This window comes from Pelodiscus sinensis, chromosome 12 (genome assembly GCF_052426305.1).
Source record: "Pelodiscus sinensis isolate ZL-2025 chromosome 12, ASM5242630v1, whole genome shotgun sequence".
Lineage (NCBI taxonomy): Eukaryota > Metazoa > Chordata > Testudines > Trionychidae > Pelodiscus > Pelodiscus sinensis.
Genome location: NC_143063.1, coordinates 21,135,947 through 21,162,117, shown reverse-complemented (window position 1 = coordinate 21,162,117; position 26,171 = coordinate 21,135,947). Strand labels below are relative to the sequence as shown.

General features: G+C 44.5%; 1 protein-coding gene across 3 annotated transcripts in view; it reads left to right on the top strand.

Moving 5' to 3' along the window:
* ADCY7 (adenylate cyclase 7) overlaps positions 1-26,171 on the top strand; it is a 124,608-nt gene that overhangs the window by 26,149 nt on the left and 72,288 nt on the right. The gene's annotated exons all lie outside the window — the stretch shown is intronic.

Genomic DNA, 26,171 nt, shown 5'->3' with positions numbered 1-26,171 from the left:
TCTGGTCCTCCCAAAGCCCCCAGTGCCAGCTTTAGCAAAGCTTTTGATATGGTCACCCACAATATCTTTGCCAGCAAGTTAAGGAATATGGATTGGATAAATGGAGAGTAAGACAGACAGAAAGTTGGTTAGACCAGGGTTTCCCAAACTTTTTACTTTAGTTGGAACCTTTTTATTTTTTCAGTACTGTTTTTTGCAGCCCCAAAATATAAACTCATAAAAAACAAACTGAGAAAATACCAGACATATAGCATGTCTGGTATTTTCTCATTAGGTAAGTTGTATTATTAGTAGATGTATCAGTTTGTAGTTTCGAACTGCCTGGCTGGTAAATGTGCTCAGGCTGCATGAGTGTGTCTATCAGCCAGACAGTTCACAATTACTCAAGGATGTGTGTGTGTGTGTGGGGGGGCACAATAGAATCCCCGGGCCGGACTCGCTCGTGCTTTACGGGGGAGGGAGGGAAGGGGAGCAGTGTCCCGAGATCTGCATATGGCTAGGTCACTCCCGCTCTCTCCCTCCTCCCCCCCCCCCCCGCTCCCGCTGCTGCGACTCTGGCAAGCCCCACTTCCCCCAACCTCCTCCCGGACAGCCAGTTCTCCCCTGCTTCTCTTCCCAATCTCCCTTGGCCAGCCCCACTGGCCCACATCCAGCCCTGCTTCCGGCGGCCACTTCTTCCCACCCCCCATCTTCCCTGGCCAGCTTCCTGCCCCCGACCTCGCGCCCCCCTCCCTCCCCGGCAGCCCTGCTTCTGCCCGTCCACCAATCTCTCCCATCCGGCTCCAATGCCCCAGGCAAGCCCTGTTTCTGGTGGCTGCTTCTCCCCTACTCCTCCTCCCAATCTCCCCCGTCCAACTCTGTTTCCCCCAGCTGTCCCCCCTCCCCCAATTTCCCTGGCCTGCCCCGATTCCCCCATTCAGTTCTGCTTCCGGTGGCCGGCTCCCCATTCCTCCTCCTCCCCGACCCCCTTCCGACCTCCCCTAGCTACGCTTCTGCCAGGAGCTGGAACATCCAGCTGCAGACTGTGCCCAGGCCGGCCGAAGGCTTGGGGGACCTTGCACCACACGGGCACTCCGGGAGCCCGGAACACCCTGGCAACCACGCTGAGGCCTGGTATTTTTTTTCCTGCGGCCTGGTATCGGGCCATAGCCCATAGTTTGGGAAATGCTGCTTTAGTCATTGAGTGCTGGCCAGCACTCCTCCTATCCATCACAACTGGGTTCCAGCCCAGGGATAGTAATGGCAGTGGGGGAGGTTTAGTTTGGATATTAGGAAAAACTATTTCATTTAGAGGGCGGTGAAGCTCTGGAATTAATTACCTAAGGAGGTGGTGGAACCTTCATCCTTAGAGGTTTTTAAGTCCCAGCTTGACAAAGCCCTGGCTAGGGTGATTTAGTTGGGATTGGTCCTGCTTTTAGGAGGGGTTTGGACTTGATGATCTCTTGAAGTCTCTTCCAACCCTATCATTCTATGAAATAGGATTAACCAAACACTTCATGGTTACTAGCTGTGGAATCTTCCAGTTAGTTCAAAGAATGCTCTCAAACCTACTCCAGGACTTATCTAAGTTCTACAAGTTTGTTTTTTTTAAACTAGCCTATTCAGTGTTTGGATGGAGTAATGAAGAAAGAATGTATGGGTTGTTTACATAGCACTGACACAATACGATAACAAGACTCCCATGCTGAACACTCTCTTCAGTATTACGGAGAGGCTGCTACCTTTCTATAGTTGTGCTTTCAGCTAACTTCTGTGAAAAATTCCTATTTAACATCCCCCATAACTTTGGTTTGTATTTTGAAACAGTTATGTAATTAAGATACAGCAAGTATCATCAAGATATCATTAATATTTTGAGTAAAAAACAAACTTGTGGGTCAGGAGGGCAAATATATCTGATAACTGGTTTTGTTTGATTTTACTCTTTCCTTTCTTGCCATTTTCTGTTCATTTTTCTTCCTCTCCAATGTATTGCTAACAACACCATTGACATAAGTAATGGAATTTTTGTTTTCAAAATTTATTTAATATCATGCCAATGAAAGTTCAGTCAGTGACCTGATGTCTTGATTAGGTCTGGTAAGCATCAAATATGTTTGAAAAAGTGTATTACGAATCAGATGTTCGCATTGGTCTGGTATAGACGTAAGGCTGTGATCACCAACCAGTTGATTGGGATCAACTGATAGATATTAGAAGTAATTCTGACTGGGTTGCCCGGGAGGGTGTCAGGTATTGGCACTTCAGTTGCTGCCATGATTCTCCTGCCCTTTTGTCTTGGAGTGGCCTCCCAGGAGCCTCCTGCTTTCTGTGCAGGATGAGGGAGGCAGAAGAGGGAGCCACTGATGTCAAGGTGTCTCACTTTCCCCATCTTTGTACACCATCTGCACAGAGAGAGGGGACAAAACAGGGTTCAGGACGGAGTGAGTTCACTGGCAGCTGTTTTTATATCTGAACGTGCTTGGCATCCTAAAAGGGCAATGTGAATCTCTCTCTCTGTCTTTCACATTCACCCTAACTCAGCACATACCTGTGCTGTTATTTCTTCTTTTGCTTCTTTCAAAGGGTATTTCTACACTAGACTCCTAGTTCAAACTAGGGTGGCTAATGAGGGTGACTGAAATTGCAAGTGAAGCATGGGATTTAAATATTGCACGCTTCATTAGCTTGTTCCTTGGGCGGTCGCCATTTTGGAAATTGACTAGCCCGGAGTAACTGCCTTCGTCTACACACGGCAGTGAAACGGGAATTCGAAGTAAAGCCCTAACTCAAATTAGCTGTTATTCCTCCTGGAATATTTTTATTTCACAATTTTTATTTCTCTTGTGCTTAAATTCTATTGTATTTACATTTTTTGTTTCTACTGGTGGTGTATCTCTTCCTGTAACCTCGATATTGGTGCGCATAACAATTTATTTTCTCTAATTTTTTCCATCCATGTGTGGAACTCTGGCATGGAGTCTTTTGGAAGTGGGCTCAATCCCATGGGGGCTTCTGCAGCAAAATCGGGAGATTGGCAGCTCAGCGGGGCAAATGCAGACTCCCTGTGCCACCCTGGAAGTGTCTGGCACATCCTTGTAATTTCTAGGGGAGGGGAGGCTGGGGGAGCGTTTCTACATGCTGTCCTTGCATGGAGGCAACAGCTCTGTGGCTCCCATTGGCCAGGAACAGGGAACCACAGCCAATAGGAGGTGTAGGGGTAGAGCCTGCAGATGGTGGGCAGCAGGCAGAGCCATGTGTCCCTTCCCCCTAGGAACTGATGCTGGTAGGGTTGCCAGATGGTCTCCCAAAAAATACTGGACACCCTAACTCCGACATAGACCCTGCACCCTGAACCTTGTCCTCTCTCTCCCCCTCCCCCCTGAGTGTCCTACTTCAGGCTCAGCCCAGTTGGGGATTTCTATAGATTTTAGATTTTAATTATTATGTAAAATGTGTTAATTTCTGTAGCTAGTAAAATATCTCTAAAGTGAAAATATAATTGCTGTGTCGTCTTGTTCTTTTGCTCTATTTTATTTTCAATGTTTCAGGTCTTGATGGGCAAAGGAAAGGTTTGTTCTAGTAAAATAATAGACTAAATATTATATGGAAGGATAAAAAGAAATCAGCTTGGATAAATAAAGTATATCTTTTAACATTACTGTTTAATATGGATTAATCACTTCTATTTTTTGTAATTTTATGCCTTAGGTTCTTTAATTGCAGCAAAAGTATTGGCCCACTCAGTGCTACATAATAACATTTGGACAAGTGTGAAAAGCAGCTGCTGTTACAAGCAGCAAGGTGCAGTGCTGCTTATGTAACTTGTTAAATGTTCTTCCGTGAAAATAAAGTGGGCCTGCAAACTGTTGCTAGGGAAATAGGTGCCTGTGGTTAGTGCTGAATGCAGAGGGCTTTGTGTGTGACTTGCAGATCAGAAAGTGGTTTAAAGTGCACAGTTTGCGTGTCACTTGATTTGCTGAAACTTACCTTCCTTGATGAGCAGCAAGAGACAAAATTTTGATGTTTCTTTGACTTCTGAAAGCTGCTCTTCACAAACATAAATAAAATCTTTTTTCTTCCTGCCAACTAAAATACTTTGTATAGTTCTCACACTTGTTTTTTTTCTTTTCTTTTCATTGTCTTCATATGCTGTTAAATACTTGTTGGGTCTGATCCTGCCAACTCTTCTGCATAGCAACTTCCCCATTTGAACATGTTGAAATGTTCACATATGTGTTTGCTAGATCAGAGGAGGAAGTGAACATTGTATTTTTCAGTCCAGCATAAAAATTCAATGTACAGTAGTGAAACTAGGTGGAATCTTGATCCTACTAACAAACCTCATTGAGAGTTTTGCCTCTGATTGTAATGGGGCCAGGATTTCACCCAATATCCATTTCCTAGAGGTTATTTAATGTTACAAGTATAGGTTGCTGTATTAGCTCCCTTTGGAAACTTTGAATTTCTCAGCCTCACACTTGGTCTGAAATACCAACTTATATTACGCTGGTATAATTACGTTGCACAGAGGTGTGGAAAATCTTTACCCAAGCAACATGGAACCACAGAGAAATCTATCCCTGAAGCTTTAAAAATGCCTTAGGCTGTGTCTACACTATCAAATTTTGTCAACAAAACTTACACTGTTTTTGTCAACAATAAAGGGAGGGGATAAGAAAAAATCTTGCGTAAGGGTGGAAGTTTTTTATCTCAAATACTAGGCATTTTTCCCAGCAAAATTGCATTGCAGTGTGTGCGCTCTGAGTTTTGTTGCCAAAAGGCAATTGTTGTCAACAAAACTGGGCAGTATAGACAAAGTTTGAAATGGGGTTAGCTAAAGAGTGGGCCGCTTCATCTTGAAAGGTCCATTGAAATATGCATTAACTGCTTATACTAAACGATTTGTTTCATTATGTATTTCAAAGTAACTGTGATGGGGCATCTTCTCCATACTGGCCGTTTAAGGGTTAAACCCACCCCTGGGACAAGGCTGGAACCCTGGAGTTGTGGAGCCAGCAGCTGTAGCTGGTAGGTGCCAATTTTGGCCCAGCCGAGGGCAATATAAATACAGGCTCCTGGAGGGGAGGACTGTTGCTCTGGCTGGGAAGCGGGAGGGACCTAGTTGCTAGGGAAGGTAGAGACTTCCTGATTTAAAGCAGGGCTGGAGAAAGTCAGGCAGAGCTGGGAAAGCTCTGGCTAGGCACGTTCCCAAGTTGCAGGGCCTGAAGCAAGGCCTCAGGGTACTGGGGCTGCAAGGAATCAGCCAAGATAGGCAAAGGCAGCAGGTCCACAACCCCTTGCCAAGGATGTGTGGCCATTTCAGACTGCATTTTCTCCCCGTGGCAAAGGCTAGATGAAGACTGGCAGTGGGTCACTGAAGCAAAGTGGGCAGAGGGGGATTGAGGGTTCCCAGAGGGGGAGGACTCCAGAGCGTGAGGGCACTGTGGTAGGGCAGTATCCAGGTAAGGGGTGCCATGGCCCTGACATAAAGTGGTAGAGAATAACAACAGTGGGTGAGGCACCAGCCAGAAGGGGTGCTAATTCCCTGAGTGACTAGCAGGAGGCGTCCCTTGGTGGTGAGGCTCACCATGTTACAGTAACACACCTAAGTTTCCATGACACTGTGTAAGCTCAAAAACGTGACTCTCATCAACAGAAGTTGGGCCAATAAAAGATTCTCTCACCACCTTTGTGGCTCTAATATCTGGGACCAAAATAGCTATAAACTGCAAGCACTTAGCCAACTAAATGTTTTTAGCACTCCTTTTGCTGTAACAGAATACAGAAATCATTTTCCACCAGGGGAATAGATTACTGTACTTCCATAAAGTCTAATTTCAGAAGACCCATTTAAAAAAATGTCAGGTTCCTTATAGATACCTGACTGCTACCTGAGTTTGACTCCTGTTCTGTTCTATCTGGGTTCTTATACTTTAACTGTCAGTACATCTTATATTCTCTGCTTAGGATGCCATGGTGTCTATAGTACTTGGCAGTCTTTAGCAGTGGAGGCAGTGTAGCCTTTCTACCAAATTTTAGATCCACTGAAGTTAATGGATGTCTTCCCATCAAATTTTAGTCTGCTATGTATATTGCTGACATTCTGCCAGATTTTAAATAGAATGTCCACAAGACAGCATATTAGGTAAGCTTTGGATTTCTTCATCCATTCCCATGCTCATCTCCCAGCTGTTTCGCATTTTCCCTACTCCTCATGTTCATTTGATATTCATCCTTTATGGCAACCTATAAGCCGTGTGTGTGTGCTGGCAGGGAATTTACCTTTACTGAAATCCTCTTGCCTGAAGAGGCAGAACATAGGAATGTAGAATACGGCAATAGTGTTCATTGCCAGCACACAAAGCAGAGTTGTAGATGGACTTGGCTTTTACACTGTCCAGCAGCTTAGCAGTGCAGTACTTTGAAAAAGCCAAAAGTAGGGACTGGTGGGAATATTTGGCAGAAGGGTCTGTGAAAGTGCTGAGAGAGGATGTTGGGCAGCATGGTCTTGACTGACCCTACTATACTGCAGCTGAGGGTACACAGGGCACAGCCCCAAAAGGGGAGTGAAAATATTGGTGTGCTATGTACTGTGTGTGTTCTGGTGCTACAGGGAGTTTAGTGTGAGATGCTGCTCTGGAACTAGCGACTGACAAATTCTCAGAGTTTCTCTCCACCTTAATCTTGGCCCTGACTGAGCATGTTGCTTCCCCTCATCATAACTTAAAACAACATCAGGGTTTGATTGTCTCAGGACAATGGGATGTGCCTGGAATGTGATTGTTTTCCATCAGAGAGACAGGGAGGGGTGTGATAGCAGGGAAAGTTATACCCCAGAATGGGGGATGGGGGAGAGGGAGGGCAGCAGATGCCCCAGCCCTGAGGAGCAGCTGCTGGCCATCAGCTTGGCCTGACCACCCTGTTCTGCCCTGGACAGCACCTGCCATCCGGACAGCATGAACCCCACCATCCCGGGCTGCCCCCAGGGACAAGCTGCATACCGCCCCTGCCCTGAGCCTCCTCTGGGGAGAAGCTGTGCTTCCCCCACTCTGCCCCCAGCAAGCCCTGGGGAGAAGCCAGCAACCAAACTCCCTGTCCCCTGAGTTCCCCCACACCCTACCCTGATTTCTGTACCCTTCCCTGAGCACTCCCTGATCTCACACCCTACTTGCTGCCCTGAGCTCCTCACTCCCTAAACCTGACTCCTGCACCCCTAGCCTTCTGCCCAGAGCCCACCACATCCCCCAACCCCTTCCTTGACTCCTGAACTCTCCACACCATAACCCTCTTTCCTGAGCCCCTCCGTAAGGGCCTGAGATCACTTTAGTAGCAAACAAATAACATGAGTACATAGGGATAAAATTACATTCCACAATGCACAAAACGAGCTCAAACTAGCTAGAGACGTAAAGGGTAACAAGAAAACATTCTACAAACACATTAGAAGCAAGAGGAAGACCAGCGACAGAGTAGACCCATTACTAAATGAAGAGGAAAAAACAACAACAGAAAATGTGGAAATGGCAGAGATGCTTAATCATCTCGTTGTTTCAGTTTTCACCAAGAAGGTTGGTAGTGCTTGGGCACTTAACATAGTGAATCCCTGTGAAAATGGGGTAGGTTCAGAAGCGAAAATAGGAAAAGAACATGTTAAAATTAGTAAAGTTAGATGTTCAAGCTATCAGGGCCTGATGAAAAACGTCCTGGAATCCTCAAGAAATACTGAGATGACTTCTGAGATATTAGCCATTATGTCTGAAAAGTTATGGATTGATTCCAGAAGATTGGAAAAGTGCAAATATAGTGCCCACGTATAAAAAGGTAATTACAGACCAGTCAGCTTAACTTCCGTGCCAGGAAAGATAATGGAACCAACAATTAAGGAATCCATTTGCAAACATCTAAAAGATAATAAAGTGATACGTAATAGTCAACATTGATTTATAAAGAACAAATGTCAAACTAACCTGATAGCTTTCTTTGACAGGTTAACAAACCTTGTGGCTAATTGGGAAGCGATACATGTAGTATATCTAGACTTAAGTAAGGTATTTGATAATTTTCTCGTGACCTTCTCATTAACAAACTACTGAAACACAATGTAGAAGGATAGTGGGAGCATAAAGGTTGGATAATGGTTCCCAGAGAGTAGTTATGAATGGTCACAATCATGCTGGCAGGGCATAACGAGCGTGGTTCCGCAGAGATCAGTTCTGGGGCCGCTACCTTCATCAATGCATTAGATTATGGCATAGAGAGTACTCTTGTAATATTACTCTTGTAATATTTGTAGACATCTTGAAGCTGGGAACCGTTGCAAGTGCTTTTGAGGATAGGATGATAATTCAAAATGATTTGGACAAACTGGAGAAATGGTCTGTGATAAATAGGATGAAATTCAACAAGGTCAAATACAAAGTACTCCACTTGGCAAGGAACAATCAGTTTCAAACATTAAAAAAAGGGAAATGATTACCTGTGAAGGAGTCCTACGAAAAAGGATTGAAGGAGCATAGTGTACCAGAAGCCAACTATGAGTCAATAGTGCAACACGAGTGGGGAAAAAAAACCAAACATCATTCTAGGATGTTTTAACAATGTACTGTGCATGGATTAGGCCTCAACTGTGTTGTGTCCTGTTCTGGGCTGCACCTTTCAGAAAAGATGTGGAAAATTATAAAAGGTCCAGAGAAGAGCAAGAAAAATGATTAAAGGTCTAGATAACATGACCTATGAGGGAAGGTTGAAAGAATTGGGTTTGTATAGTCCAGAAATGAGAAGACTGAGAGGGGATATGATAACATCTTTCAAGTATCTAAAAGGTTATTACAAGGGGCAGGGAGAAAAATTACAGGCAGTCCCCGGGTTACATGGAGCCGACTTATATCGGATCCCTACTTACAAACGGGGTGAGGCAACCCCGCACTAGCTGCTTCCCCCCAGCAGACCAGGGAGACGCGAAGCTAGCGCCCCCCCAGCAGACAAGGGAGACGCGGAGCGGCTTTTCTCAGCAGACACCTCAGCTTGAGAATAAAGGACTGAGGGAAGTGAGGTGTGGGAGAATAAAACTGAGCTCTGGAGAAATGTTTGGCTAGAGTTTCCCCTACAATATATACCAGTTCCGACTTACATACAAATTCAACTTAAGAACAAACCTACAGTCCCAACTTGGACGTAACCCGGGGACTGCCTGTATTCTCCTTATCCTCTGATAATAGGACATGAAGCTTAAGTTGTAGTGTAGGTTGTACATTAGGAAAAACTTCCTAATTGGCAGGGTGGCTAAGCATTAGAATAAATTACTTAGGGAGGTTGTGACATTTCCATCATTGGAGAATTTTAAGAGCAGGCTAGATAAACACTTATCAGGGATGATCTAGATCAGGGGTATTCAACTTTGGATGCCCCAAGGGCCCACAATGACACTCACAGCACATGCCGAGGGCCGCAATTTAAGTGTGGTTCCATATACATGCAAATAGCTTCTTTCACGCTGACAGCCATGAATACAAAGCACTTCCCTGTGCTCCCGGCACCTCCTCCCTGGGGGCTAGAAACACCCACACCTTGTACTCCTCTATTCCAGCCAGCCTGTCCGCTTGTGTCTTTCAGTGCTCACCCCACCTGGGAAATGCCTCGCTGTTGTGGAGCGTGTTCTCAGTGTAGGCCACATTCAAAGGATCCCACCTGTGGGACGCATGTTGAGCCCCACGTAAACCGAAACCACACCATGGGCCGCAAACAAATGGACCGCGGGCCACATGTGGCCCACAGGCTGCGTGTTGAATAGCCCTGATCTAGATGGTACTTGGTCAAACATGAATGTAGGGGACTAGACTTGATGTCTCTTGAGGTCCCTTCCAGTTCTATGATTGTACAATTATATAAGAATATACATTAACTCTGGGTCTTATAGTGGGAGACCCAACCAAATGGATGCAGTGCAGGTTCCAGAGATTCTTGAACTTCTTGGATGTTTAAATAAATATAAAATATGCAAGTTCACTTCATCATCTTGCTTGTATAGTACAGAGGAGAGGTGGCCATATACTGGGTTTACTACACAGTTACAGGAAGAAGTAGTGAGGCGAGGCAGAAAGTAGTTTTGTTATGGCCACTGAGCCTAAGCAACTATGTCATTAAAAGAAAGATACCAAAGAATGAGTGTATTTGGTTGAGTGGAATACAGAGGGGTGCACGGCAATTTGTAACATTCAGTGTCCAGGTAGAACAATGTCATTTAAAATGAAGGAAGCTAGAATTAGAAGAGAAAGGGCACACAGTTTACATTGTGGTGGATGTGTGAATACCCACCCTTCACAATTTTATCTATATCTATCTTTTTAATGTCTCTTTGGTGCCAATTTTAGCGTTTCTTGCTCTTGAGGGAAGGAAAATGACCTCTTCACCACAACAGGGAGCAAGCCTCCCAGCCAAGGAGACTTGAGCTAGTTAAAAAGATGTTAAAAAGATCAGTGTGTCCATTCCTGTTTGGCCTGGAGCTCGGGCTCTAAAGCTATGGGGTCAGGTGATCTTTGGCTGACGTCCCAATGTCCACTTTGCTATGTTTAGTGCACTAGCTTTAGTCCTGCTTGTGTGAATCTGTCTACCTATACTGTGAGACTTGCCCTCTGCTTCAGTGCAGGACATACCCTTTATGGTTGATGAGACTTGTGGATTCATCTTGCAGCTGACTCATGGTTTGTGCTGCATAAATACAGTATTGCCAATATCAGACATTCAGAAATCAAATTGTGGACTCAGGCCTCCACAAATCCTGAGACTGACAAAAAATAATGGAATTTAAAATACGAATACATTCTAGAGACTCTTTATTTACTTTCTGGTTTTTGAAACATTAGTGTGCAGATAGTCACGACTTTCTTTGCAGCCATAAAATTCACTATACTTTTCATTTGAAAAGATCCTCATGCATTCATGAGAGTCCGATAAAGTTTTTCAGTACAAGAGGCCAGGATTGGGACAACCCAGAAAAGGGCTTTGCTTCATACAGAATAGCTACTTTAGATATTGCAGAAGCTATGTCTTTTCTGTTGTCTACTGTAGTGGCCCGTGTCTATGATTGATTTCCAATCATGAAATTGCCAGCATAACTCATCTCACCAGGTTCCAGCTAGGTCCTGCTGACAGAGCGTGCTTTGCTGTAGGTGCAGATACTATGATAGTGGAGCCTCAATGCAGTTTAAATGGGAAAACAGTTCTTGCCTTTGGCAGTATACTTGAACACTGTTGCTATTGCAGGATGGCTTACTGTTCAGCTTTGTACCTTTTTGTTTTGCTAGTGAAATTGATTTATTGTGCCAGAAAAAATAACTTTTAAATGCTTGGTTCTGTGGTAGCAGTTGGTGCAGCTGCAGGGGTGAAATACAGTGCTGTTTTACACTTTGGAGTAGTGGCCAGATGAGGCCACTTCACTCCTAAATGAGAGGGTCCACATGGGTATGGCAGTGGGGCATTGGCTTCATTCCTTTACTTTGGTTCACCTGAACACTCCCGAGTGTTGCCATGTAAACGTGTATTGCAGCCTCAGAGGTCACAAGCCAGTTTTTCAATGTCCATGTCACCTCTGTGTCCCTGACTCCCCTTTCTTTCAATGTCTCATTTTCTTACAATTATATTATCTCCTCCTAACTAAAGCCACTCTTGAGAAAAGAATCTTTGCACTAACATGACATTTGTGTCAGTCAGATTGTTTGCTGGGCTTGTGTGTTCTACCCCTGTCCTCTGTATTGTCTGGTTAGTTTGTAAGCTCTCCAGGGCAGGAACTATTAACTACAATATTTGTATCTTGTCTAGCACAATCTAATCCGTTTTGGGTTTGTCCTTAGTACTACAGCAGTGGTCCCCAACCTTTTGAGGTTGTCGGGCACCAGGGGGCGTGGCCGTTCGCCCGCCAGGCGCCAGGGGGCGGGGACACTTGCGCGCCCGGGGGCGACCCTCCGATAGCCGCGCGCCCGGGGGCGACCCTCCGATAGCCGCGCGCCCGGGGGCGCCCCCCCGATAGCCGCGCGCCCGGGGGCGCCCCCCCGATAGCCGCGCGCCCGGGGGCCCCCCATAGCCACGCGCCTGGGGCCAGCGCCCCCCCCGCGCAAGCGCCGCGCGCCCGGGGCCGGCATCCCCCCCCGCGCAAGCGCCGCACGCCCGGGGCGGGCGCTTCCCCCCCCTCCCCGCAAGCGCCGCGCGCCTGGGGCGGGCGCTTCCCCCCCCTCCCCGCAAGCGCCGCACGCCCGGGGCGGGCGCTTCCCCCCCCTCCCCGCAAGCGCTGCGCCATGTGCCCGGTGCCAGGCCAGCCCCGAGCACCTGGTGGGCGCATGGAAATGCCACTGTGTTGGGGACCACGGTATTTCAGTATTACTACTCTAATAAACTAGGTCATTGATGCTGCTGATAATAAAAATCTACTAGTGGAAATTTGGGGACAGATCTTGAGAGGTGCCAAGTAACTGCTCTCTGAGTTGTGGGTACCCAGTCGTGGAATACATTGCTATTTATTTTGGTAGTCTAGAAGTTTTGTAGATTGAGTAGGTTTCGAATTTGAGTATTTCCCTATTTTCTTGCTCTTCTCAGTCATACCAACAGCAAACACCAAATGATTTCTAAACTGCCTTAAGATAAGATTTATCCCCTATTTCTCTCCCACATTACTACCACACTTCACTATGCATATACCCAGTGCTTTTTTTTTTATATTAAAAAAAAAAACCCTACAAACACGGTGCCAGTACTCCAGGGGAAAAGTTGTTGAGCTCTGACTGGAGGTGCCGGTACTGCGTACCGGGCAGTACCATCAAAAAAAACGTACTGCATATACCTATTCAGTCCCACCTGAATCTGAAGTGTAATAAGAGATTGGTGAGATTATGTGCTGCACTCTTGCTTGTGGAATGGTGATAGAGATGCAGCCGTGTTCATCTGGTCTAGATGAAAGAAAAGACAGTACTATGTAGCACTTGCTTGTGGAGACTTTTAACTTCTCTGTGATTTTTACTAATGTTTTTAATTCAGGAGCAAATTTGATTTATTTCCTAATGAATCTGCTTTTTCCTAGAGAAAATGAAACCCTTCTCTGTCAGCCTCTTGGAAAAAGTAAGGGCTTTTCAGTATTTTGTGAAAATCAAGAACATTCTAATTGAATCTTGGCACTGCAGTGCACGTTCTTCTCCTCTCCCCACTGTGGGGAGTAAGAGGGTTTTCTCCTACAGTGTGCTCTGTATTTTAGAGGAGTTCAATGATGCGAGTAAATTATGTGTTTATATTAGATTTTATATATATAAGGCTGATTTACCATAATTGGCCAAAGTGGCGTTAAAACAAACAAGCAAACTTTTATAAAGAGCATCTCTTTGAAAGCAGTAATTATTGATCTATTGGAGGAATGATTGGAAGACAAGCATCTTTAGGACCAAGCATTCTGGAACATTTGACCAATGGGCGAATAAACAGGAAAGGGCAACGATCTATTTTATCTTTGCAAGTCGACTTCAGTTTCTGTAGGTGTCTCATCTTCATTACCTGAAAAGAATGGAACTGAGATGGTTATTTCCCTAACATCCAAGTGTTGTGAGGACTGTTGGAAAAATTCATTTGCTTTCGCTATTATCTTTATATTTAATTGCTCTCTTTATTACCAGCCAAACAAATCCAGCAATTCTCTCTCAGGTATTATGCTTTGGATAAACTAAACTATTATTAGATTTGGAAAAATCTATACCATGAAAAGTTGCCTAAGTTTTGAGGACAGTGTGTTGAAGAAAAGGATTTTAAATAGGTCACTGAAAGCTTAAAGAATAAATGGGATATTGATTTTTATAGAGGTAAGATCTGTTTCAAACTAGCTATGGACAGAAAAATCTATCTATAAGGTGTGTTTGGAAGTCTGGTAATCATGTAATGGTAAACATTACAACCTGTGAGCTTTGAAAGACAAAAAACATAGCTGAATTTCCCCTTTAGGGTGCCATGAAATTTCACACCAGAGTTTGCTTCTTATAAAAAGTCAATGTTATGAAAGCGGTATTTTTCTGCTGGGATAAAAATTGAAGTTAATTATAAGGCTGTGAATCATAGAATACTAGAATTGGAAGGGACCTTGAGAGGTCATTGAGTCCAGTCCCCTGCCCTCACGGCAGGACCAACCACCACCTAGATTATCCCTGACATGCTTATCTAACCTGCTCTTGAATATCTCCTGTGATGGAGATTCCACAACCTCCATAGGTAATTTATTCCAGTGTTTCAACACCCTGACAGTTAGGAAGTTTTTCCTAATGTCCAACCTAAACCTCTCTTGCAGCAGTTTAAGCCCATTGCTTCTTACTCTATCATCAGAGGCCAAGGAGAACAATTTTTCTCCCTCCTCCTTGTAACGCCCTTTTAGATACTTTATGTAGGTGAAGTTTATGTCCAGCAGCTTACTTTAGAATTACATGGGTTCTTTCAGTTATCCATTACAGTCTGGTTTTTGAACTAGTTGTAGATTACAGGTTTTATTTGCAATTTCCTGGTTCCCCTCTGTTTCTTAAGACACTTGCCAACATGGAAGTAAAGAGTGTAGTAATGAGGGAATTGAGATTTAGGCCATTGTTGGCAGGTTCCTGTTGAAATTGAGGTTGAATTCTGTTCCCCTCCCCCATCTAAAATGTCTCTAAAAGAAGCTAAAAATCTCCCAACATTTCTTCTCTTGTTGGGAAATATTCTTCTCATAAAGACACTGTTTCCCTCCTCTCCTCCCCTTTCCCTGGCTCATCCTAAGAAGATGGTCAAGTTTAGGTCCAGTCCAGATGCATGGTCCCTTCCCTTCTCTTTTCTCTCTTGTAAGTGTGGAGAGGGGAACACTAGAAAAAGACAAACTTTGATTTGGGATACCCTGGAAGATCCTTGTGAGGCATTAGATATAACGCTTCACAGGATCACTGTAAACATTGAGTCAGACTCTTGGACCTCATTAGCTTGGTATATGCTAGCAACTTACATTGATATAACTATGTTGCTTGGGTGAAAAGCCTATTGACTTCAGTACTGAGGTTGCTTTGGAGAAATCTCTTCCCTTTATATCTTTCTCCTCCAAGGAACTCCATAGTATGTTTTTTGTCCCTTATTGATAACAAGATTTACCCAGCTTTGCTTGGGCTCTTAATTTTTTTCAATTAAAATGTGCATGCTTCATTTAAATCATTGCTCTGGGGTGAGGCTGAGGAAGAGAGGTTCAGTATGCAGGCTCCCTCAGGGGACAGAGGACTACCCCAGAGTCTCTCACCTCAGCAGCTTTGGGCCAGGTGAGAAGCGGCTCTCCATGGTTGACACAGCTCCAGTGACAAGGATGGGGGAGAGTGTGTATACAAGGAAATCTTTTCACTATTATTGAAATTTAGCTACCTCTGGGTTATAAAGCAGTACATGTTAACAGCATCTAAAAGGTTAAGGAAGTGAATAAAAACAAATACCTGTTATCTATTTGAGTACTACTAACTAGGAATGCTTTGAAGTTGCTAAGTAAAAGCTTACACAGGACAGAGTATTTTTTTCTTAGCTGTTTTTAATTTTATTTCCCCAGCATATAATAATCTGTTTCTGCTTGTTGCTACGGGAACAATTTTCAATTAACAAACGTTATATATAATTTGAATACTTCCTATTTTAAGAGGTGTATAGTGACAAGGACCTGAAGTTAAGCAATATGTTGGAGTTAGAACTGTGAGTGTCCACAAAAACAAATTATGTTAAGTTTGCATGTTTGTCTAGAAAGCATTTAGTAGTATCACGGTTGTGGTTCTTAAAATACTTCCTAAGAATCTGGGAAGTGTCAACATGAAGTTTCATCCTCTCCTTTAGCTCACAGGTAATGGGGATTTTAACCCCACTTGTTTTGTCTACTCTTTTGCCTACTTGTGAAACGTTAGATTTAATTATAAGACACGGATATTTTGCAAAAGTCTCAGAGGGGTAGCCATGTTAGTCTGCATTTGCAAAAACAACGAGGAGTCTTGTGGCATCTTAAAGACTAAGGCTACATCTAAACTATACCCCTCTGTCGGCAGAGGGATGTAAATTAGACATTTCTAAAGTGCAAATGAAGCGGGGATTTACATTCATTTGCATAATCGCGTCATGGCACTATTTCGAATAAGCGCCATTTTGAAACGGAATCCGTGGTTTAGACGCGTTTTTTTGACAACGGGGCGCTTTTTCAAAAGATCCCGTACTCCTCAAAAAATGAAACAACACATGAAGTAGGTTAACTTTTTTTAAACAAAGCTTCTTGTCTGCACTACTGATAGTTGGTAAGTCACTAAATATAAAATAGGTATTCCTTGCTATACACTTTTTGATAGGATTATTGAGGGTTCAGGTCAGTGATTCCCGACTGCTGGTCTGTGGCCTGCTGCCAGGTGGCAAACCATGGGAGCTCTGGGGTCCGGGTTCCCCCTAGCTGCTCCTGCCGCAATCCAGGAACAGCTGTGCAGCTACCACATGGCCTGCTGAGATTTGGGGCCTCAAGGCCAAGTGGCCCGAAACAGGAGGCTGGCACTGGGGGGGGGGGGGGGGGGTCTGGTGGTGGTGGGCTCTAAGGGGTAGTGGAATGGGGGACCTGAAGCCAGTTGTTGGCAGCGTCTCTGGGGGCTGGGGCTTTTGGCAGACCAGTAACATTTTATTTGCATATTCATTCATATACAGCCAGTCCCCGACTTACGAACGAGTTATGTTCCAAGCACTTGGTCGTAACTAGATCTGTTCGTAAGTCGGACCCCTTTCATTTAAATGAGACCACACTGTTCGTAAGCGCAGATTGCCGTTCGTAAATCAGGGCCACGCTTAATAGGAGGCTGGTCATAAGTGCGGCTGGTCATACATCGATGCGTTTGTAAGTCAGGGACTGGCTGTAATGAATATGCAAATACACAAATAAAATATTACTGGTCCATTAAAGATTTATGAATGTTGTCCTCTCCATAAAAAAGGTTGTGAACCACTGGTGTAGGTAAATGTAGCATGGGTTGCAAATCCTAACTCTGAAAGAAGGAGCTACTCCTGATTTGAAGCTTTTTTAACACAATTGTCGCTCTCTGTGATGATCTGCTACTAAAAGAATTCTGTTCTGAAAAGGAAGAAAATACAGAAACTGATTTCAGCTGTGAGTTTTAGAAACTTGAACTGTAGATGGTTGTATTTTCAGATGTTCACAGTTCACATATTAATGTTCTATCCTTTTCAATTAACTTGATATTGTCTGCATGGGATCCTGGGTTTCTTGTGCTTCAATATCTGCTTGTAAGTTATTTATAGCATATAATCTTTGTTATGGAAATAAATAGAAATTACTAAAGATGTTTCAGAATCAGTGTAGTTGTTCCATTTGGACAACAGAAGAAGGAAGGAATGGAAATTTAAAACCATGCAACTGTCTACGTTTTGAAATGACGGAAGCTAAAAATGGACAAGCTGGTTCTGCTTTCTTTTGTTTTCTAACTATTGCAAAAAATAGGGCAGCATATCCTTCTTTACTTTGGTTCTTGTAATCTGTCTTTGTTTTCATCGTTCTCAGACGAGCGTTCACAGGTTAGCTTTTAGAACACAAACAGAATAGCATTGGTTGAATGGGAAAGAATTCTCAGCAGGTAAAGGCCTGGGCCCAGATGAAAGTGTGTGCACAGAAGTACATTTGTGATTACCCAGGCAGTTACAGTGAGTATGCACACAAACCTATCTGTAACTTCAAAACAAAGAACAAAACTGAAAGCCTTTTCAGGCTTCCCCCTCTGAAGGAATCAAAGGGGTAGCCGTATTAGTCTGTAACTGGAAAAACTTAAAAAACAGCAAATAGTCTTGCAGCACCTTAGAGAGTAACAAAAATGTAGATGGTATCATGAGTTTTCATGACCACAACAAACTTCAGATGAATGGAGTGTTTTCACTCTGAAGGGAGTTGTTTTGGTCAGTACCTATCCTGTTTATAGCTCAGGTAGGGAGCTCTTAATCCTCCCTTTGTCTGCAGAGAAAGCTGCCTCAGGGAGGGAGAGAAGAAATGCCCCCTGATGCCCAGCTTCTCTCAGAAAGGATGGCTGGGATTCTAGACCCACTTGCACACCATGCTTCATTGCCTTGGGAGGACAGTGGTGACTACCAGATCTCTTCATTATTGTTATTATAGAGTTGGAGTTAGCACCTTGAAATTGCTGTATGCTCCACAGGCACAAGGAAGTCAGGGTCCCATTCTGCCCTTTCTGTCTGTACTCTGATTTTCCACCCAAGCAAACCTTATGCTCTGTCTTGCCCTGACCTGCTTGTTTAGTTTTGGGAGGAGCAGGTGAGAATTCTCATTGTTGCCACAGTCCCAGGGTAGGCCCTTCTGCGGTAGGCAACCACTTGTCTCTTGATGTGACAGTGCCTGAAATACTATTTCCGTTCCAACCACATCCCTTTTTGGGTGCTATGTGAAGGCAGAGATTTCTGGAGTCTTCCCCTTAGCTCAGTGCCCGGCGGTGTACGTTTGTATATAATGCTTAAAGTGACAGCGCAAGGAGATTGGGAGGAAGGGTTTCAATGGGCCTTTTGCTGCTGGATTGGGTCAGGGGGGAGGGGAAGTTGAGTGGGTTTTTGTGTCTCACTCCCAGACAAGATGAGAGTGAGCAATGGGTAGTTTGCTGGCCCCAGAAGATAATAGAGGCTGGTGAGAGTAGACCACCAGCCACGGCTCCTGACTTCTGATATGTCTGATAAGGGGAGGCACCCAGGCCCTTCTGGAGGCCTGGCTGCATCTATGGAGTATAAACAGACAAAGGGAAAGTTGGTGCACGGACATCCTCACTTGTCCTCTTGGGAAAGTAGCTAGGGGACTTGCATTAAGCCTATTAAATGATTGTTTTAGAATATTGCCATGCACAAAATGTGGATATATTTTGTTAGTCTCAAAACAATAGGCTGAGGGGCTTCTTGAGAAACCTCAAACCCCAGGGAATTTACCCTTTGGCGCTGAGTAAGGGTCAATAGAAATTAGAACTCAGGATAGCTGACCAGACATGTAAATTGATATTTTAAAGCACAGAATATTATTCCAGTCTCGTTGCCTTAAGGAAGGCCTGGATTTCATCTACTCTGTGTAGAACAGTGGTCACCAACCAGTAGATGGGGATCTACCAGTAGATCTTGGAGCCTCTGACAGGTCATCCTGACTGGTTTGGCCAGGAAGCTGTCAAGCACTGGCACTTCAGTTGCCCTCCACCCACTGTCCTATTGCTCCTGCCCTCTGCCTTGAAGCGGCCCCCCGGGAATCTCCTGCTTGCTGTGCAGGGTGTGGGAAGGAGAAGAGGGGAAGCACTTATGTCAGGGTGTCCCCCCTTTCCCCATTTCTGTACCCTATCTCCACACAGTGAAGGGGATGGAGGGAGCCTGGCAGTGCGAATCTGTCACACAGACACACACTCACATTCTGTGTCATTCTCACAAACACACACACTGCTATTTCTTTTACTGTCTGCCCCTGCAGCCCCTGAGAGAGGCAGAGCACATGCTTTCCACATGCTGTCCTTGCCTGCAGACACCACTCCTGCAGCTCCCATTGATCAGTAGTGGGGAAGTGTAGTTGTGGGCTCAGTGCCTGTAGATGAGGGGCAGCACATGGAGCCATTTTTGTACATGCCATCTGCTTTCAGGAGTGGTGCTGGGCCAGGGCAGGAGTAAGCCTGCCTTAACCCAACTGCTCTACCACCTAGAAGCACCAGTTAAATGGTGCCCAGCCAGAACCTGATTCCTGAACCCCTGTCCCAGCCCTGAACCTCCTCCTACACCCAACTTCCTACCCCAGATGTGAGTCCCCCTGCACCCAAACTCCTTCCAAGAGCTTGTACCCTGAACCCCCTCCTGAACCCCAATCCTCCACCTTGTTCTAAATTGGGAGCCATTCCCACACTCCAAACTCTTTGGCCCAAGACCAGAACCTGCATCCCTATCCCAGCCTGGTGAAAGTGAGTGAGGATGGGGGAGGCAGAGGAATGGAGCGAGTAGGGTGAGGCCTCAGAGAAGGAGTGGGACAGGGGCAGAGCCTCAAAGAAGGGGCGGGAAGGAAGTGGGGCAAGAGTATTTGGGTTTAAGGTAGATCTTACGTTGCACTTGAATTGCGAAAGTGATCTCGTGGTTAAAAAGGATGGAGACCACTAGTGTAGACTGCTTCATAAATGCATGCAAGGCGGTGCAGTTCACTGTTGGTGTGTGGGTGGGGGGGGGAGAGGGAAGAGACTGAAATCCTCCCTAAACATTTTCCTGCTACAACTAAATTAAGGGGCAAAGAAGGTCAAGAACCATGTGAGTCATGCTAGTTGGGAAGAATGTTTGGAATGTGAAATTTGGTGCAACAATTTGATGGTCAGCACATGTCTGAAACCCTGTACTGATCCACTAATTCAATATTATAGACTGTCTTGGAAAATAAGACTTGAGGAGGAAAAAGCACTCTGTTCAGTAGCTCAGCAATATTATGAGAGGTGGCTGTTACTTGCAATATAAGTATTGTTCTGTAATAAATTACTGGGGCTACGTCTACACTGGCCCCTTTTCCGGAAGGGGCATGTAAATTTCACTAGTCGTCGTAGGGAAATCCGCGGGGGATTTAAATATCCCCCGCGGCATTTAAATAAAAATGTCCGCCGCTTTTTTCCGGCTTTTAAAAAACAACTTATAGTAAGAATAAGAGCCTCCGGAAAAGGGCACTTTTTCCGGAGGATCGGGGCCAGTCTAGACGCTCTTTTCCGGCTTTTTTAAAAGCCGGAAAAAAGCGGCGGACATTTTTATTTAAATGCCACGGGGGATATTTAAATCCCCCGCGGATTTCCCTACGACGACTAGTGAAATTTACATGCCCCTTCCGGAAAAGGGGCCAGTGTAGACGTAGCCTAGCTGTTAATTGACTATATACTGAACATTTTGTTCACTTCTGATCTTCTCCAGGCTGAAAAGAGAAAGAAAGATTTCTTGCTGCTTGGGAGGCACATCAGTCAAACTCCTGAATCATGTTGTTATCACACCATAAATTGACTCTCCTCTTGCCTCAGCCAAACTTTCTGCTTTTGTATTGATAAATGAATTGATCTGCAGGGTATGTCTTCTATGCCAGTTTTCCCTGTGAAGTGGCTCACATTTTCATATTTTTCTTTTGTAGCTCACTTAAGAAAATGACTTGCTGAGTGTTGTCCTCAATTTCACTTTTCTGTTAGTTTGTCCATAACTTTTTCTTCCCATGTTCTAGGATGCGTTTTGCAGGGTTGTCAGTCTAGTTTGTGATTGGTGAGTCTAGGCTCAGTCTTAAGGAAAACTGTGTGGTGAAAAACTGCAGATGGTTTTAGTAAGTCTGAGAACAAATGGGATTCAATCTGTACTGAGCAGTTTGATTTATAGTTGTACCTTTCCATTTGTTGTAACAAACTCCTGTGTCTTTGTAACATGAAGACACTACAGGGTTTCATTCTTGGTACTTCTAACTTTCTCGGCAAGTATATCCTAGAAGTGCTACAATGGTGCAGCTGCAGTGTGTCTGATGAAGATGCTCTGTGATGATGGAAGAGTGGCTAATTGCTCCACCTTTGCAAGAGACAGAAGTAATGTTGGCAGGAAACGCTCTCCCACTAAGGCTATGTCTACACTACACTGTTCTTCTGGAAAAAGTTACGCTAATTGCGAACAGCAATTTGTGTAGCTTTTTCTGCTTCTTTTTTTGGAAGAGGCTTTTCCAACATTTGGCCCATCTACACTGGGCCAAATGTTGGGGAAAAAATGCTTTTTTGAAACATCCCTTCTTCCTCATTAAACGAGGTTTTTTGGAAAAGCAGACACATTCCCTGGACATGGCAGAGTTTTGCTGGGATACTTCTGGTATCCTAGAAAAACTATGTAGTGTAGACATAGCCTGATAGTGCTGGTGTGGACAGTGCTTAGGTCACTGTAACTTGGTTCACTCTGCAATGGCTTTTCACTCCCTGGGTGACCTAAGTTAGATTGACATATGCCAGGTGTGGCCAACCTGAGCCTGAGAAGGAGCCACACTTTACCAATGTATATTGCCAAAAAGCTACAGTAATTTGTGAGTAGTCCCCATCAGGTGCCTCCTCTCCCATCTCCAGTATCTTTCGCCTACCAGCATCCCCACTGATCAGTGCCTCCTCTTCCTTCCCCACTCCTCTTGCCCACTGCAATCAGCTGTTTCATGGCACTAAGGAGGCTCTCAGGAGGCTGTGGGGAAGTGAAGGGGCGAGGGTGCAATACGCTTGAAGGAGGAGGTGGAGCCAGGAGTTAAGCACTGGAAATATGGCACCTATAGCTGCAGCCCTGGAGTCGGCGCCTGAGCAAGGAGCCACATATTAACTTCAGAAGAGCCACAGGTTGGCCACCCCTGACTTAGGCGGTAGTATACACTTGCCCTGTGAATGACAATACAGGCCTATCCAAAATAATAAAACCTCTATGCTGAGTGAGAAATAGATTGCAAAGACTGATGTTTCAAAATATGAAGAGAGGAAAAGAGTTTCCTTTTAAGAACTTAGGCAAGCATCCTACAAATGGCACCTTAAAAAAAGTCAGGGGAACTAAACCCATAAGCTTCCTTTTGCATTTGTTTACTGTAGCTCTATTCTGAGTACTTGTTGCTTGGTCAGTCCCAGGATATTAGACACACAAACTGGGTGCAGTAATATTTTATAGAACTAACTGTTGGTGAGAGAAACAAGCTTTTGAGCTGTCCAGAGCCCTTAGTGCAGGGGTCTCAAACTCCCAGCCCGCAGGCCATCCCCAGCTGGAGGAATTGCTCTATCCAACTTGGGAGTCCTGTTAGGCTATTTGTTACCGTTCCCCAAGCCCTGCTCCTTCCCACCAGCACGCTGCCCTCTCCTGCCGTGGCACTCCATCCCCTGAGGATGTGGCTTCGGGGATCATGGGGTGTGGGGCTGATGCAGTGAGGAAGCAGCAGCCCCTCTGCGTTCCCCATGGTGGCAGGAGCTACGGGGAGGCAGAGCAAATGTGTCCACTGAGTGCATGCCGCTTCCCCACGACTTCTGCCACTGCTAGGAGCATGGGGGAAGGGAGAACCACTGCTGTTGGGATGCGTCAGGCCTTACTGGCGATCCCCAGAGCTGCATCCTCAGAGGACAGGATGTCATGGGGGGAGAGGGTGAGGTGATGGTGGGAGGGAGTAGGGATTGGTGGAATGGTAATGGGGACAGCCCACCGGGATTCACACGTTGGATTGTGCAATTGCTCCTGCTGGGGATGGTCTGTGGGCTGGGAGTTTAAGACATATTTGAGCCTCAGACTATGAGCTAACTATTTGTCCCACAAAACCTATTTTAACTTGCTGTCAGCTGTGATGTCTGGAGTTCCTTTCACATCCTTGAAGAAGAGCTCAGTATGGTATCAAACTTGTCTTTCTCATTGTCCGAAGTTGGTCCAATAAAAGATGTCACTGTAGTTCACTTACTTTGTGTGTCTAGTATGGCTCTAGTTCAGTGGTGAGCAACCCATGGGTTGCGACCCCCACGTGGGGGCCCAGGATGTCTTCCTGGGGGGTTGCTGTGCTGCGCTGCCGCCAATGGCCGGGCCCAGCCGCTGGCCGCCTGGATCTAAGTGCCACGTGGCCACCAATGGCCAGGCCCAGCCGTGGGGCGCGGCTGAAAAAAGGTTGTACACTGCTGCTCTAATTGAAGCAAACTGGTGTCCATTAAAAATTTAGCCTGATGCCATTTGTATCGGTTCCTGCTGTAGATTCTGGTCCCAATCTTGCCCCCACCAGCTGAAATGGGTGTGAGTTCTATGGATGTAGCAAGCTTTACTCTTCTGTTTTGGACTGGAAAGAGTCTTGTCTTTTTATAAAGGGAATCTTTCTTTTCCTTTCACTCTTTGGGTATCCATTACGAATTGTAATCTCATTGGTCAAGTTTCTTTACTTGGTCTAAATAGTCATCTCGCTAACTGGTGCACACAGTTGACTACAGAGCACACACAGGTCTTGGCCAAGTTGCTGGCACTGGTGCTAACACCTAACTGGTGTGACACCTAACCTTCCCTACTCTTTTTATAGATATATATTAACCTAAAGGTTAGTAACAATTAACTCTGCTCCTGTCTAAATACAACTTTTCTCTCATCCGTTGCTCTTGTCATGGATTTACAGGATACTCATAGCAATATGGATTCTCCTTGATGGTGGTCAGAATTTGGCACTAGGGGAGTGTGGATTTGATTACCACTCAACTGCTTGTTTTGGTGCATTTGCCTGGGGTGCTGTTGGGATGTTGGTTATCTTACTATACATTTTAGAAACGCGTGTCTGACAGATGGGAGGTGATTTAACCTTTTTGTGTGGTATTTGGTGAGACCAGTAAAGAAATACTGTGTGCATGGTGCTTAAAAATAGTGCAGAAAAATTGTAGAATATTAAAAAAAGAGCCTCCAAAATGATTCAAGGATTAGAGAAAATGCTTTAGAGGGGGCGTGTGTGAAAAGAGTGCAAGCTGTTTAGTTTCTCAAACAGTAGACTATGAGACGACTGATGACTGCACAAATATGACCAAAGGGAGAAAATTCTGGTTACTAAATGGCTCTTTAATCTAGAGGAGAAGGACAACATGAGTGACTAGCTTGAACTGAAGCCAGGGAAATTTGTAAGGTTTTTTTTTTTTTTTTTTTTAACAGTGAGGGTGATAAACCCAAACTATCAGGGAAGTGTTGGATTCTCTGTCTCTCAATGACTTCAGATAAAGACTGGATGCCTTTCTGGATGTGATACGTTAGCCAAATGCTGGTTATTGGATTCCATAGAACAGTAATGACCTACAATATATACAGGTGGCCAGACTAAATGATCTGAAGGTCCCTTCTGGCCTTAAATTCTATCAATCTATAGGGATAATTTACTGGATAGTGTGTGTGCAGGCGTATAAGTGAGAGGAAGAAGCAAACAGGTGGCAACTAGGCCTTTAATCAGCAAAGCACTTAAGCATCTGCTTGGAAAAAACTGTTTCTTGTTCATGTTATTTCCTGGCTCCGTAAGTTTAAGAAAGAATCATGAACTGATAATGTAGGAATGCTTCAGAGAGGTAGCCGAGTTAGTCTGTAACTGGAAAAACTTAAAAATCAACAAATAGTCTAGCAGCACCTTAAAGACTAATAAAACATAGATGGTATCATGGGCTTGCGTGGGTTTCAACCCACTTCTTCAAATGTAGGCGTATGGATGACTTGCTCAGGAAAGAAACTTAACCAGCACTTTGAAAATGCAGACTATGCAGATGGACTTTTAAATATTTCCTGTTGCTCTTTAAAAGAGATTATTGTAAGTAGTCATGACATGATATGTAGTCAAGTCTATGTGTTAGGGCTGACATTGGAATGACTAATGCTAGGTCAACAACTCATTACTTTTATTTTTATTGTGTACACATCTCAGTGTTCACTGTAATTTTCTGCACAAATCCCACATCTGTGAATGGGAGAAACCTCCCTCAAAATAAAACCACTCTTGGTAGAATGGTACCTATAAAAATTGTGTATGGGTCAATACAGCAGCATTTATCTGCTGTGTTTCCTCAAATGCTGTGGGAATTGCGGTAATTATTGTACAATAAAACCTGCTCGTGTTGATAGTACCTTACAGCCCCAATTCCACAATCTTGTTGTTCAGTAAAACTAATGTACTATATGTACCTGTGAGCGTGTATGAGTAATACATGCCACGTGTAATATTCTGAATCATCAGACTTAAACTGGAAATTTTAACAGATTTCTGATTTGTAGAAAAGTTGACATTATCTGCTTAAATGTTGGAAGAGAGAAAAAATGTAAACATTTTATAACTTTTTCAGAGTGTATACAATCAATCACTTTCACTGTCTAGAGTTGATTTTATCAGCGCAAGGAACCTAGCATAATTTTTAAAAAACAAGAGGTGGGGAGTGGGGGATTAGATGCATAGGAACAAAAATAGTATCTGCTGTATGGTAGCAGGCATTAAAAAAATACCAGGGCTATTGTACTCCAGTTTCAGATCATAAACTGACCACAAGAAGTTCGGAAAACATTGTGTGAAAATTTTTTATCAGCACCGTTTATAGGAATTATCATAGAATCTTAGGGCTGGAAGAGACCTCAGGAGGTCATTGAGTCCAGCCCCCTGCCCAAAGCAGAACCAA